Source organism: Megalobrama amblycephala, linkage group LG20 (assembly GCF_018812025.1).
Source record: "Megalobrama amblycephala isolate DHTTF-2021 linkage group LG20, ASM1881202v1, whole genome shotgun sequence".
NCBI lineage: Eukaryota > Metazoa > Chordata > Actinopteri > Cypriniformes > Xenocyprididae > Megalobrama > Megalobrama amblycephala.
The window spans coordinates 25042689-25058988 of NC_063063.1; the positions used below are offsets into that span (position 1 = coordinate 25042689).

The following is a 16300-nucleotide window of genomic DNA, read 5'->3' on the forward strand; positions in this document are numbered from 1 at the left end:
ACATTGCTTACAGAACTTTTAAATGACTTTTGGTCTGTTCCTCACCTATCATATTGCTTGAGTAGATTGGAATATAGTGAATGGAACTAATTTTATGGTGCTTTTTTTTTGGAGCTTGACACTATAAATCAGCTTCCACTTTTTGTTGTTTGTAAAAGTGCATACAGAAGAACAAAATCATGAACGACATGAGGTTGAGTAACTGATGAACTATTTGATTTGGGTATACACAAATACATACAAGTAACAAAAAAATGGCCTAAAGTAAAATAAAACCTGGAACGTGCTCCCGGGAGTGAGGACATGTTGTCATAATAAACACAGACAGCATGTACCTGAACAGCTTGTTATCAGAAGTCTAGAGTTACAGCTAATTTATCACAGTGGCACAATGGCTGATCTGAATGAGACATTTTAAACCCTCTTATTAAACAACAGCTGCTTTAAAGCAACTCAAAAACTCAGCCTATGAGAAAATATGAAAAAAGAAATAGAGAGATAAAAAAGACATACAGGAGTACCATTCATTTGTCAGGTGCTCTGATAGAGTGTAAAGAGTTTACAGGAATGAGGACAGGTTATGTTCTTTCTCTTGTTCTCTCAAAAAACACCTCAAAATGAAAAAAAAAGAAAAAGGTTTCACTATAGGCCACATCCTTTTGTCCCATTCATGTCCACTCTTTATAAGAAGCAGACCCTTTTTCAGATTTCAGATAAGCAGGGTAATTATCTCACTGTCTTGCTTGAGCTTGAGAAAGAAATAGGTTAGCTTGACTTATAAACAGTTTGGACAGGTTGCTGCTGTTTTGTGCCTTCAGGCAAACTTAATGCAATGGAAACAAGCAATTACTGTTCAGCCACCAGAACTTTTCCATCCTGGTACAAATGAAAATGACTTCTAAATATCGATGTGTAGATTCACAAGATTCAATTCAACTCTGATTCTTTTTTTTTTTTTTAAGTTATTTGTGCGTACAGTATACAGACAGCAGTAACATAGTGGATAGATGATTGATATAATAAGAATTTAAAGGGGTAGTTAACCCAAAAATGAAAGTTTACTCAACCTCATATTGTTCAAAACCCATTTGATTTTCTTCTGTGAAACTCAAAAGGAGAAGTGTTTGAGAATAGTCTTCTATACTTTTACATTCACTCAAAAGGTTAGCAAGGGCTGTCAAGCTACAGAAATGACAAAAAGCACAATTAAAGGAGTCAACGTGACTTATGTACTATATTCCAAATCATCTGTAATAATACAATAGCTTTATGTAAGACTGAAATAACGCTTGGCATCAATGACATCAAACCTGGTGCGACTCATCTTGACCAGAAAATTTCATTGTATGTTACCTTCCATTTAATAGATAAGAGCAGTGTCGACATCCTGCTAGACTTACATGGGGAAAAACTGAACATGTTTGAGACATCATGAGGGTGAGTAAATAATGGCAGAAATTTCATTTTGTGTGTGCTTGTGTGTGTGTGTGTGTGTGTGTGTGTGTGTGTGTGTGTGTGTGTGTGTGTGTGTGTGTGTGTGTGTGTGTGTGTGTGTGTGTGTGTGTGTGAATGAATTGTGTAATATTATAGGTGAAGAAACGATATTGTTATCTAGTGTTGTTCTGCCCAATCCAATTCTTTGTGTGAAGGTCTGTTGTTAACCATTTATCTTAAGTTATTTGGGTCATTTGATAGTTCATCCCATAATGACTTCAGTCGGTCTAATATTTATCCAGAAAATGAAATATCAGCACTTACTGCACGTTAAATTAACTTTTAATTTCTCCGTCAAATGATTAAACTCTAAATTATGACATCTGACTATTCATGATACGTAACTACATTACTGTTCAAAATTTTGGGGGCGGTAAGATTTTTTAAATATTTTTGAAAGAAGTGTCTTATGCTCACCAATTTATTTGAAACAGAAGTATTTTATAACCTTATAAATGTCTTTACTGTGACTTTTGACTAATTTAATGAATAAATAAGTATTAATTAAAAATATCTTACTGACAGCAAACGTTAAATGTTAATATACAGTGAACATTAAATGGCAAGAGCAAGCCATTTTACTTCGGTAATGTGACTCGCTTCCGAGTGAGACAGGACATCCAATGAAAAAAAAAAATCAATTTAAAACATACCAGGGATGCTGATATTCTTAAACAACATCTTTCTCCATCTAACTATACCCTGCTACTGCTTTAACTTTAATCTTTTCTGTGTTGCACAGTAGGCTGAAACTGTCATGTGCACATGCTTCCAATGAAACAATATTGAATTAGCCCAATAATTTGTGAGTTTCCTTGGCTTTATTTCCCAAGGCACAAAGCAGGCCTGTTAGTTCTAATCAAGCCTTTTAATGTTATTTAATCAATTAACTTGTTGCTAAGCTAACAGCTTAACACCCTAACAAGTATAAAAATACATATTCTACTTTCAAAAGATTATAGTTAGTGCTTTTTTTTTTTAAAGATATTAATACTTTTATTCAGCAAGGATGTATTAAATGGCTTAAAGGTGGCAGTAAAGACTTTTACATTGTTACAAAAATATTATAAATAAGTGTTGTTTCTGTTCATCAATGAATATTGGAAAAAAATGTATCATGGTTTTCAAAAAAATATTGAGCATATTTAGTAGGGATGCACTATACGATACCGAATACCGATTTTAACAAACAGCTATTAGACCGATTCCGATACCGAAATAACCGATGTCATTAAAATAGATTACTGTTTTATACGTTTTAAATTAACAAAGTTCAAATACGCATACTAGCTAGTTTATTGCTGCATCGTCAAATATGAAACCATCTTCATATGAAAACGTATAGGATTTATTCCATCCATTTAACATTCAGCAGGCCAGCATAAATACAACAGAACAAACAAATTAAATAAACAGTGCTTTTCAGGGAGTCTAATGCTGTGTTCACATCAAACGCGAATAGAGCGTCTGGCGCGAATGATTTCAATGTTAAGTCAATGTAAAGACGTGTTTACGCGCGTCTGGAGGTCTTGCGGCGCGAATGAGGTGTTTAGCGCGGCGCGGAAGACGCGAATTCGCCTCATTCGCGCGTCTAGTTGGTCTAATGGTGCTTTTTGTGCATTTAGCGTTTGACGCGAATTCGCGTCTGACGCCCGAGTTGAAAAATTTGAACTTTGGCGTAAATTCGCGCCGCGTTAACCAATCAGGAGCCTGCTTGCTGCTGTGGCGGCAGGCCCGCCCGGAGTCACTCATGCAAAATGGAGGAACGACTGATATTATCAGTGAGCAGTCACCCAGAGATTTATGACACAAGTTCATACTTCAGACAGGAATAAAAAGGACCTCGCTTGGAAGAGTGTCGGTGAGGAGATTGGGCTACCTGGTAAGTTGTAAATACACATTTTACTTTTGAGTCACGTACACGTTTATCGACCCGCTGCCTTCCAGCGACGCTGACCCCTACGCCGCTGTTCTGCTCTCCAGAGCAAATACAAAGCGGTAGCTCTCTCGATGAACGCACGATCAACATCAGCCATCTTGCAAACAGACAACCGCCTAGCACTTGCCCCTCCCACAAGAAGCGGATTTCGCCTCGGACGCGCGTCAATTTCGCTTCAAACGCTTGTTTTTTACGCGCGTCTATTTCGCTCTAGACGCGCGAATGCATTCAAAATGTTCAAGCGGCAAACTAGACGCGGTAGACGCGAATTTGACGCTCTATTCGCGTTTGGTGTGAACGCAGCATAACAGCAGTTTTCAGGCACAGAAATTGAATAAAGTAATCAAATGTAAGATAACACTGGTGTATAAATTAAATATATATTAATCCTTATTAAATTTACAAAAGTTTAGTCAAGAGCAGTGAGCGATTTATTTAATTACTGTCTTTTGTTGTTTGATTAACAGCAGGAATATTAGGCTGCTGTCACTTTAAGAGCTACACAAATCCAATTAACTAATACAATTGTGCGTTTTATTTCTCAACTGTTTACGTTCACTTCAGTCATAACCAACTGTGTTTACTTGCCAAGGTGGGCATTTTGATATAATTTTGTGTGAATTTGTCTGTTCAAGCTTAAGAAGAAGCAAAAGAGAACTCATTTTAGTATTCGTGCTGTCAGAGACGCGACTTTCTGGGCACGTGCTATGGATGTGTGAGCACACAAAACTTCTCACACAGTGAGTACCAAATTGAGTTCTCTTTTGCATCTTTTTGCACTTGAATATTTAAATGGGCAAGGCTTAAAAACAGGTGGAAAGGATAAACTTTCATGACTATGCAGCACTGGCCCAATCGGGACAGTGACAGTTCCATCAATTGTCCTGAGCGTTGTTCACGCTGGCACCGGGCAGTCTGTATTGTTGAGCCCTGCTCTATTTTGTACAGGTTTCTTTCTTTTTTTGGGCAGGTATTTAATTATTTTACCCTGAGAAAAACATTGGATTATGCAAGAGACATTATACAACTCAGTGCCTTTATGCAGTTAAATAACTTGATCAAAAATTGGCGGCCAATACATTGGTTTCTGAAAGATCATGTGACTCTGAAGACTGCTGAAAATTCAGCTTTGTCATCACAGTAATAAATTACATTTTAAAATATATTAAAATAGCAAATAATTATTTTAAATTGTAATAATTCAAAATTACTGTTTTACTATATTTCTATATTGATTATTAAGCATATTAATATCACTCATTCCTACCATACTTTAAAATTATGCCTCTAGTAAGCTGCTATGTAACCATCATTTTAAAGAATGATAGGAATTTTGGAACACAGCGGTTATTTTTCATCCCAACAAAGTTTCTTTGACACTTATAGTTTTTTTTTGTAATGTTCTGTGACTATGATATGGTACTTGTCTCATTCTTCTAAGGTTTTTTAATGCCTGTGCGTGCGTATTAGTAAGCGTGTGCATGTCTGTGAGTCCATTCAAGGTATTTGGTGTCCAATGGTTCAGAAAGCATCCCCTGTTTAAATGTCTTCCTTCAAGCAATCCAGTAAACAAACAAACAAACAAACGTTTATACCACTGCAGGGACCCTGTGGGCCACCCTGTCTACAGAACACTCTGGTGGTGTGAGTCCTGGTTCACTGTGGGTCATTAGCTTGTCTCACATGTGAACTATTAAGAGAAACACAGATGACCTGAAACAGACTTATTTATGCCTGCACTTCTAGAGAAGGACCTTACATAATACTAGTGCAGCAGTCCAAGTAGGCTAATGTTTTCATCCAGCTTTCAAATGACACTGTACAAATAAGTTGCAAATGAATGTGAATGCTGTATGCAAATGAATTTTTGAATTTATCATGTCTTTTAATGGTGTTTTGTTTTATTCTTTCTATTTTCAAATTAAGCAGTTATAGGACTAGTTTACGAAGGAATGAAAATTGTCATCATTTACTCGCTCTTATTTCCTTATTTTTGCAATAAATGATGGCAAAAGCTTTCCAAGTTTCTAAAAGGACACAGAAGCAGAATGAAAGTATCATTAAAGTGGTCCATTTAGGTTTGTCACTAAGTTTTCTGAAGTCATAATATAGATTTGTGTGGGGAACAGATTGTTCTCTGATTTAACAAAACAGCAGTTAACGGTTTGCTGTTAGAACTATTTTAGAAATATGTTCCAAAATCAATTCCAGGGTGCAAATATTGATCCTTATAGAAAAGTTTATTACTGACATTGGCATGTGATGCATTTGGCTGTGGATTTATATGGGTCCTCTTGTTCCATTCGGAGTCTCACGTTTGCATCCCAGTTTCATAAGCGTTCTCATGTCAGTGGCGATGAGGCCGTGTATTGATGCTAATCTGATAGAGCACAGCCAGGGGAAATAGCCACTTTTCTCTGGCCCTTTTTCACCCAACCTCAGCCCTGCCCTGACCGCTTGGCTCCACACGCATGTTTCCATCTCAGACCTGCTTTTTCCATGTTATATTTTAGATTTAGTCCTTTCCCTCTCTTTGTTCGGTCTTTCCTTCTGTCTTTTATTCTCTCATTCCTCTGCCGAAATCCACATGATTATGTTTCCTGGTGACTGCATTAAATGGCTCCAGGACAACGAAGAGACGGGAAGGTCTTCATAAAGATGTCACTCTAGCCTGTCAGACGATTTTGCCTCTGTATTTTAGTCTGTATTTTAAATCCAAAAGAACCTTGTGGCTTCAGTCACGTATTAACCTGTTGTCAAGACGAGAACTCTTAACTTTGGTCTTGACTTGTATAAATATTTTTAAAGTCTATGATAAAGTGAAACTGGGACACTTTATCAGTCGCTTTTCATATAAAATAAACAAATCTGCCGTTTGTGGGCAAAACAGTGATGTGGATGTACTGTGTGTTGTATGTAGGCTACTTCATCTTAGAAGGATAGCACACTACGTCATTGTGAACCTTCTTATCTATGTGCATACATCTCACACTCATTCATGCCTGCTCTGGGCACCTGTAGTATTTTGAATTGAACCATCTGCACTAATGGCTAGAACCTTGAAAATATATTTCTATAATGGCCTTATACCAAATGCTACAAAATGCTATTGTGTTCTTGCGGACTTCTGTTAGTGCCCACGTACCTGCTTTTCAGGAAATCAGTTACTGGGGGAACATAACCTAATTAATATTCATGAGCCAGGCTGATCAATTTAAATTCTTTCTTTTCAGATTGTTTCTACGCCCCTGTCTAAGGACCGCTCTGATAGGTGATTTAAATGAGTGTATTAGTCTGAAAAGGTTGAAAATGCATCTAACAATGCAACATGCTCACGGTCAAAGTTATATTAATACTGATGTTAGTAGTTGCATGAGGCTGATGGATTTATTAATATTTATGAAATACAAGCACTTCATTCATTTGTTTTGTGCTTTTGAGTGTTTCTGTGCACTTATGTCATAACTTGTGATAATTTTTGTCCGTCACCAAATTTCCATCCTGCCCCCCCCCCCTCCCCCACACACACACACTGTTTTGTTGTTCACTTTCTTTAACTGCCCTTTTATCTCGACTTATATTTTTCTTGACAGTTCACAGTGATTTTATATCAGATTTATTCTTTCTTGTACAACTTATAGATCAATAACTCAAGCAGTGTAAAAACCTCTAATACCATGTTCTTTCTTGTTTGTTTTATTTTGACAGTAATGTACATTTGCAAAGCTTTAGTAAATGAGGCGGTAGTTTGTTTTACAGAAATGTGTTTTCAGTCTAGATAATGTGACAGTTTTATGTCCTTTCTCTCACTACTGTGCCCTCAAATCATCTTAAAGACCAAATACAGAAAAGAAAAAGCTGGAGAGAAAAAAAAAAGTGCAACACATTTAATAAATTAGCATGTGAAACTCAAGTTGGCAACTGCAGCAGAAGTAAAAATCCTATCTTTGTTCTCCATAGAGAAATAGCTTTCTAGCAATTATCCATAGGCTGTAAACCTGCTATGATATACAGTGTAGTTAAAGATGGAATACGCTTCTGTAGAAATCATGTCAGTGTGATTTCAACTTAAATATGATTTTTTTTTTTTTTTTAAGTCCCATTGAAGTATACCAGAGATCCTCCAGTCTGTTTTGATTGAAATGGTAATCATGGTAAATTTGTTTTATGTGTTTGTTTTATTTGTTTAAAGTGTCATTTTAATAAGCAGACATGGAAACTCTGGTCACTAGCGTCAACAAATGGCATAGCAAAAATAATAATGATCACTTTCAGACAGGTTCCTCAAACACTCGGTCAGTCAAACAGATTGTTCTGCTTCAATTTGATGCCATTGGTTGGGCCAGTGAGGCTACAGTGTTTACACTTTTCAGGGGAAATCAGTCAACTAATGGCTTACTTTTAACTCTGGATGTTACACTGGGATATTTCTATACTCATAAAATTTAAAGTCTATAGAGAAAATGAAAGGGGAAAAAATACTCCTGGAACCCAGGCCGCTTGAAAAAATGAATGGTCACTGTTATGTTCTATTGTCATTATATAATATTTTTTCTCCATGGTGAAAATATGACAGACCGATGATTCAAACTGTGCATACAGTAACTGCTATTTGATGCATGTCTATGGAATTCTTTCTATCCATCTGTTGTTTTTATGCTCACCTCAAATTTGTTTCTTTGAAAGAAATCCCCTCAGTGTGTGTGTGTGTGTGTGTAAACAATACTTACAGCCCTTGACATGAGTCATATAAAATGACTGTATTTTAGACTTTTTGTATTACAAACACACACACACTCACAAACCCACACATATTTGTCGCACATAGCTTTGGAAAATCTGCTGGAGTTTATTTGCAGATAAAAACAGAGGAGAAGAATTGTCATGTAAATGTTTCCAGCAATTAAGCTTTTCCACGCTTTCCATTGCCTGCTTAGTGGTTGACTCTAAACCTTCATTATAATACCTCATTGAGCTCCAAAATAAAAATAATGTGGTATGCATTTGTTTATTAGCAGTTTTTATCAAAGAACAAAACTGTGATCTTGAGTAAAATGGTTATGATTGCATTCATATATATATATGACATTTTATATATATTTTCTATCTCAACACATATGTTGCATACCTTATTTTTGCATTCTGCTTTATTTTGTGTTTCTCCGAAGATATCAAATAATGCACGGTTGGAATGGCAAGCAGGTGAGTAAATGATGCTAAATTTTTCATTTTTGCATGAACAATTCTTTAGTATAATAATGATTTTCCAGACTATATTAATGCAGAGGTTGTGACTTTTTACTCCTAAAGTTTACAACACCAAACAAGGGACAAAATCACATGATGAGGCTTCATAATGGAGTGATTAGAAGAAAAAGAAGAAACAACAAAGGAAGACCCCCAATTATTGATTACAGCTGGAGAGGAATACTAAAGATGCGGTAATATTGTGTTTGGAAAGGATTGGATTGGATAGAAATTCTCTGTCATTCAAAAAAATGATAAAAAAAATCTCTCTTTCCCTCTCTCTGTATTATTAGAGTCTATAAAGACAGTGGTGAGAGATCTCTGGCTAACCTTCTGTTGACTCCAGCGCTCCAGAGAGAGAAAGTGAGCGAGTACAGTGAGAGTTCCTGTAGATGTCATTGGTGTTCACTGGGCTAGTCTGGGTGGAGACTTGGCGTCTGGGTTTCTGACAGTCTGTCCTAGGATGAACCGAGAGACTTGGTGGACAGGAGTCAGGACCGACACACACACAAAGACACTGATGGAGTATGTGAATGAGGAGGAAATCAGCTGTTTAGGAGAAACAAGAGCTCAGCCAAGACTCACCGCACTGTCTGGCAGATTCCTCCTCCTCATCGCTCCATCGTTTTCATTTTCAATTACGCTCTACCCCGGTCCATCATTTTCTTGCTTGCTCTGTCTGCCGAACGGGCCAAATCAAATCCCACTCCTCTTGCTGGTGCTGTTTACCCTGGTCTCCGCAGGGAAAATTGACTTGACTCGGGGCCACTGAGAAGATGTTATCTTTTTTCCGCTGACATTTTCTATCTCAAATCACATCATACTCATCATTTGATGTAGAGGGTTGACTTCGTAATAATTGGATTTTCAGGCACGTGATCATGTAGCACTTGCAATAAACACTAGTAAATGAGCTGCAGGCGATACTGACACAATCTATCTCTAAGCAAGTTAAAACAAGGCTACTACAAAACCCTACAAAGCCCTACAAAACCAACAGATTTTAAGGTTGTCTGAGCAGAGAAGAATATTTCTGATAGCTTTCTACCAAATATCCTCATGCTCTTTCTTATAAGGTCAAATGTGATCACTTCAGAGCACTGTCAGAAAGAAGGCCTCTGGCAGTGTGTAGTACACACTGCAACAAACACTAGCGCGCAAACACGCACTGGCCGGCAGTGACGCTGGTCCCTACAGCTGGGTCTCCAGCACGGAGTCGTACACAGTGGTCCACCTGTGACAATAAACACTGTGATTACCTCCTAGAGCCTACTGACGCCATCTAATATACTCAAGAGATCATCACAAGGACAGGGTGACCATTCCATCCATCTCTCCCGCACCACATCTTTGTGACCCATTCCCACCTCCTCCCCTCAGCAGAGCAGAGGAGCCTCAAGGGAAGTGCACTAGCTCAATTCCCACAGCATTTTCCATCACTGAGACCAGGAGGTGAGCACCTGTGATGCAATTACAACACCAGACAGCATTTGTGCAATTGTTTGTTTGCATTTTCTCTAGATTTTCCCTTAAAGGTGCATTAAGTTGATAGGTCTTAGACCAAAAGAAAAAACCTCAACAATAACGGTGATGTCACCTTCAGATGACTCTAGGATGAGGCAAAACACATGGCTGATCTCCAGGTTTTGCACTGACAAGATTAAATTTGACAGTTCAAAAAATCTAAAATTCCGACAAGAGTTTAAATTATTTTTAGCAGCCAGATTTCTTCTAGCTTGGAGTCTTTTGCAATCCGTAGAGCTGTATGGTGAAATTTGGCACACCATTTAGGGATAGAGTGACCAAATGTCCCAATTAAATCAAAACCACTAACCAGCAACACTTTAGTTTGATGTCAAAATGAGCATGGCATGAGAATTAAAACTAAAATCTGCTGCCAGCACTTAGCATGTCAAAGCATGCACATTACCAACCAGTCAGTTGTAGAGGGTCTGAATCAGGGTTGCCAAGTTTTCACAACAAAACTAGCCCAATCGCATTTCAGGGGTTCACGTTAAAAATCAAGGGGGTAAAATTGGCGGGGTTCCCCTGGTAAAATTCTCATTCCAGGGGCTAAATATCATGTTATTTGGGGTTGCTTCAACCCACGGAGATGAAAAACAATCCGCAGCAACAGTGTATAAGTTGCCCAATTCCGCAGGAAAACCGCGGATTTGGCAACACTGGTCTGAATAGTCCTGTGACCAGCGTTTGGGTATCTCACTCAGAGAGATAGGGATAGCTGCAGGTTGTAATGTGCATGCCGAAAGGTACACAATGCTACAACAGAAACTAACCCCTAACCCTACCCCACACCCTAGTAGGCAGCTTTTGCGACCAATTGTAAAGACCTTTTGGCATGCCCATTACTCTTACCTGCAGATACCCACACTTGCACTCAAATGCTCTCGTACTACCAACAGCTCAAGTTGTACTTTTTTCTTTTTAACTTTGAACTCCAGAGACACAAATCTTTTTCCTCTGCTTTCTAGCCTCATGTTGAGTTGATTAGAGTTGTCTGCCCATGAGATTGGCCACCATCTTGGATTTTCAGTCCAGTCTTTCATCACTTCTTCTCCCAATTTTGATTCAATAACGTTTAAAAGTTATAATATTTTCCTGTAATGCAGCTTTAAATTGAACAATGAAAATGACAAACAGGAAAGTTGGCTATATCTTAGAAGTGTTTTGTTTGTGTCCTTGGGACCATGCCTTGAGAGTACCTTGAGAGTTTGGTGACAGCACTACCTACTGGTGTATAGTTTAATGTTAAAATTAAGGTTAAATATGCCACAACTTTTAAAATGATTGGATAAAAATCATAAAATGTGCAGTGAATGGGTTACTGCTTACTCCTTTTCTTTCTCAGTCACAAAATGCCCTCTTCTGGTTTAAATTGAAATTAAGAACTGCAAATATAGTGATAATCCCAAGCATCTAGCATTATATCAAATGCAGGCACCAGCAAATGTGATTTTGAACTCGGTAACCTTCAGTCACTTTTGTTCCATCTCAACCCTTAAATCTCACATTGACTTTTTTGATCATCTCTGCTGACTTTCCCTCTTAGATCCAGGGCTCATTGCTGTGCTTTAAGCCTTCTGACTGCTATCAAGCTCCCAAATGCTGTCAGTCAGTGCACAGTAGCCCAGAACCACATGTTTGTGTAAATCAACAGACAACCAGTGGAATGATGCGTCTGGAGTTATGCATCTCAGATGTACGACTGGTTCCAGCTCTGGTGGAAACTTTGTGTAATAGCTTTATGGGCAAATATATTTTCTCGTTTAAATCACAACATGTACAGAACATCTTACCCAGTCCTAACAAATCATTAAGCCGTTCTTCCATATTATGTTGATTGATAGTCTCACATTTTACCCCCTATAAATGAACTTTTTTCATCTGTTAGACTTGCAGCAGGATAGATTTAACATTAATAGAATATTTCACTCTTTTGGATGATTTATTCCATTCACATGTCAGCGAGGGGGCAGGTTGAATTGGCTACATAAAAACAATTAAGAGGCGAGGGCTGGTTTCATTTCCTTCCGTTACGTTGCCCCCCTCATCTCGCTGTCCTGTTGTGGGAGAGTGCTAGAGAAGGCTTTGTAGATTTAGGGTGCTAAATAGCCACACACATGGTTTTCCTAAGCTGTAAATTTTATGGATAATTTCTGATGTGGTTAGAGATTTATACCCCCCAACAAAGACCAACATCTGCAGGTAATTATTCCTCCACTCACACACTTTTCTCCGTTGCTTTCTCATTCTCTCAAACACACAATTTCTTTAAAACTCCCACATATTTTTTACACTTTGTCACTCTTTGTCCTGTCAACACTCACTTAGTCACACAGCTGAGGTTGGTCTTTCCTCTATCTAAACTTTAATTTGATACCCTTAAACAATTAGATGTCCAGAGAGAGCAATAGAATGAGACAAAGAGAAAGTGAAATTCAGGAAAGAAACGGAGTATTTCTTTCAGCGAGTCTTCAGAGGCCTGTGTAAGTCAGACAGCTTCAGGTCTGTCGGAGGGCTTTGGGTTATGTCATAATACACGAATTTGCCCGAATACAACTGCAGCCAAACCAACTCATTAGGGAAATGCGTATGTGTGTGTGTTTATGTGTGTGGTGTGTGAGTAGGTGGGATTTGAAGAGATCTAATGTTTTTCTGGAAGTTTTGTCATCTCGAAGGCAAAGTGCTTTATATTATTACAGTATCTCATGGAATCCAAATACCTGTAACATTTTCCATCCTGCTAATATTTTCCATGATATTTTCCCACACTGTTCACTTTCTCGTACACGTAATATCGTTTTAATTATCTGGCGGTCAGTGCTTGCGCAATATTTAGTTCAGATAGGACAAATCACTGTGTTTGAAGGCTGATTCTTGTTTAGGTGACTTTTTTCAAAATGATGGACATTACATGTCCCTCTTTTCTCTTAGCACACAACCCTGGCAATGAAAGATAATTAAGGATCTGTCAATGACAAATTCCCAATCCCAGCCATTATAGTCCATATACATATACTAGACAAACAGGTGAGGTAAAAGAAAGCTGAATGTATTACTTCTCAGTAATATGCCCTTCTCCATCATCTGATGAATAACTGCTGCCATAAACAATAGCAATTGTGCACAAACAGCTCTTTTAAATCAAAATCCTTTATTCATAAAATGTATTATCTGTAAGTAGTCTTGTTTACTGAGAAAGAAAGCTCAGTTCAACATTGTTTAAAATATCATCTTTTGTGTTCCACGGAAGAAATAAATTCTTACAGGTTTGGAATGACATGATAGTGTGTAAACGATGACAAAATTTTCTTTTCTTTTTTTCTTAGTAAAGCAGAGATCTAAATCTCCAATGGGTTCATTTGAGGTTGAACTGAATGAGTTTGTAGCTTTGTAGACTTTCTCACCCCTGCACACTCACTGACTATGATGCTGGCAGTGTTGGTTGATGATTGGCTGGCTGCACTTTAAGCTGGGATGGAGGTATAACCTTCTTTGCCCTCTCTCATAATTTGTCTTTTTCTGGTGTCAGTCATTTGTTCTCCAACCTTGCTGGCCTCTTTGAGCCCATTTAGCCCCGCTGGGGTCCTGGGTAGAGAAGGCTAAACTGTTCGGCTGATGTCCAAGCGCCCTTCTAGAGCTTTTTATTTTTATTTTTTTTTATTTTTTTTAAATTTATTTTGATTTAGCTAGTTAAGCAGGTCTTGAGCAGTCAAGTTTTGGCTTTGAGGGTGTTCCAGTGCTTGTCTTATTAATCCCCTGCAATAAAAAGGAGGGGGAAAAAAAGAAGAAGAAAAAAACGCAACAGCTCGGCTCATAACAAGGGTACTGTTCACTTCTCCTGTCCTCTTTTGTAAATGAAAAATTTACTGCTATGGCTTTGAACTCCAAACCAAACAGTAAATCTTACCCGCTAGAACTGAGTAGGAGAGCGCTATGGGTAAGGGGCAGAAATAGCTCTCATTAGAAACAGCTTGTTAGGTCATGTTTCTTGTTACCAAATGGTTGTCAAATACTAAGAAAGAAGGCAGCGTTATTGGTTCCTTACTGTTTGGCACCCAATTTTTTTATTCTAACCTCCAGATGTCTATTTAGTTCAGATTCATGGATATGGTATGTTTTTTTTTTTTTTTTTTCAGAAAATAAAGGGTAAACCAACTTGTCACTAGAGCAATACCCTCAAATGAACACTTTTATACTATGTCTACATATTAGTCAAAAAAGTACAAATCTTAATGTCCCAATGACCCCAAATCCCAGTGACACACTGAAAGGTACCATTTTTGCACTTTTTCATTTACTGCTGTGACTTTCTACTGCATTGTATGACTTTTTGTCTTGATTGCAAAATATTTTAATGACCCATTGATGCCTGATATTTATCATATCCACATAGTTTGGGAAATAAATATTCCCAATATTCTCATTCTCTTTTCTTCTCTTTTCACTGTTGTGCATTTCCTGGCTTGGAAAGAGCTGAGCAGTGAATACTTGACATGTGCTGTTACCAGACAAATAAAAAATGAACAAACCAAAAGAATAATGAAAATATTTCTTGTTAGCGTAATGGGAAATGTTGGCCTGGCGCTTTGACCTGCTCTGGTGATGCTGGGGCAGCACATTTCTAGCACACACAATGTGAAGACAGTTCATTTGAATCCTAGACAAGCCACGTCTGCAGGTGTCGTAGAACCGGCAGATGACGCTTAACACTAGTCATTGTGACTTTAAAGCTGCCCTCTTTTTGTGACTCTCAGACTAAGGGCTGATATTGGAAATCATCTCCTCGCCGATTTAATCTGTTGGCCAATACACCAGGCGTCTGGACATGGTTTTTATGGCCTGTGAGGGAGCACAGACCCATGTGGTCAGATCGTACTGGAACACGAACCTGCCTGCGACCCTCATGCATGCACATCCAGTAAAAGCATTCAACCATCACTGCCAGTTCTCTCAGGTAGAGGAAGGATGATATCACTCTGTTGGCCCTCCACAGCAGCACCCGTTGTAGAGTTTTACCTGACCACCACCATGTTGAGCATCTGGCCCCTGACCGCTGCTCTTACAGTGCACAATCTCTCTGAGCCTTTCATTCATGGCGTTAGCTTTCTGAATCCTCTAGAAGCACAAAACCCCATGGATGAGCGCCAACATACTGTGAGAGGTAGCAGACAGAGCACTCGCAAGCCGTTTTACTCTCCTCTCTAATTTCCTAGAAGAGAACGAAGTCAGGGGAAGTGCAAGCTGAAGCCACTGTCAGGACTGGCAGTGTTTGGGCACGCTCCAGCTAGAACAACTTGTGGTTTTTCTGCTTGCATGAAGTGGAGTGATTCCACATTCTGGTGGGTAAGCATAATGACATGCTGACCGGGGAAAAAGTGAGGATGGACGACGCTTGAGGAGGAGGAGGGAGGGAGGGAGAGATAGAACCAAGAGATGGATGCTAATGAGAACATTAAGGACAGTACAGACAAATAAGGTCAAAGTCAGGGCACACTGCTAAAACAAAAGAAGAGGAGGGAAATAAAAAAGACTGTACAATTTAAGGTTGGTGATGCAGTGGAAGGCAGCAGCTGACAAAATACATGAATAAAACTAACGACTGCCACTGGTACTCGTGTTGATGACGCAAAATGTACTAGGGTTCAGAACCAATAGTACAATGTGATGAGACACCAACGGGTGAATTGAACTCTTATTCAGACCAGGCAATTAAACCAGGTGTGAAAACAACTTTAGAAGTAGTAAGGGAAAGATGTTATGTTTGTAACCTATGATAATGTGTAGATCAGCAGGAGATGCTTAGTGTGGCTGGACATTACTGAAAAGTAACAGAGAATAGTAAAAGTAATCTACCAAAAAAGTAATTACCTAAAATGTTTGTGTGCTTTGTTTTTTTTTTAGGTTGGAAAAAAAAAAAATCAAGATGGAATTTGTATTGATTTGGCCAAATCCCTCAGGAAGTTGAAATGACAGGAGAAGTTGAAGAGACACTGAACACAGGTAATGCATTCTGAGTCTGTCTGTCTGTTTAGACCAATAATAAAAACATTTTTTTGAGAATGGACCCTTAGAATGTATGTAGCCTGTGTAGACAGT

General features: G+C 38.4%; 1 protein-coding gene across 2 annotated transcripts in view; it reads left to right on the top strand.

Annotated features, from left to right (window-relative positions):
* The window catches only part of LOC125255492 (galanin receptor 2a), a 79411-nt gene that overhangs the window by 14544 nt on the left and 48567 nt on the right, over window positions 1-16300 (top strand). For both annotated transcript variants that reach the window (XR_007181919.1, XM_048170785.1), the window contains exons 6-10: window positions 1368-1437; window positions 8602-8635; window positions 8744-8874; window positions 8974-10132; window positions 16106-16204. The gene's annotated coding sequence lies outside the window, so the exon portion shown is untranslated. The remainder of the gene's footprint in view (window positions 1-1367; window positions 1438-8601; window positions 8636-8743; window positions 8875-8973; window positions 10133-16105; window positions 16205-16300) is intronic.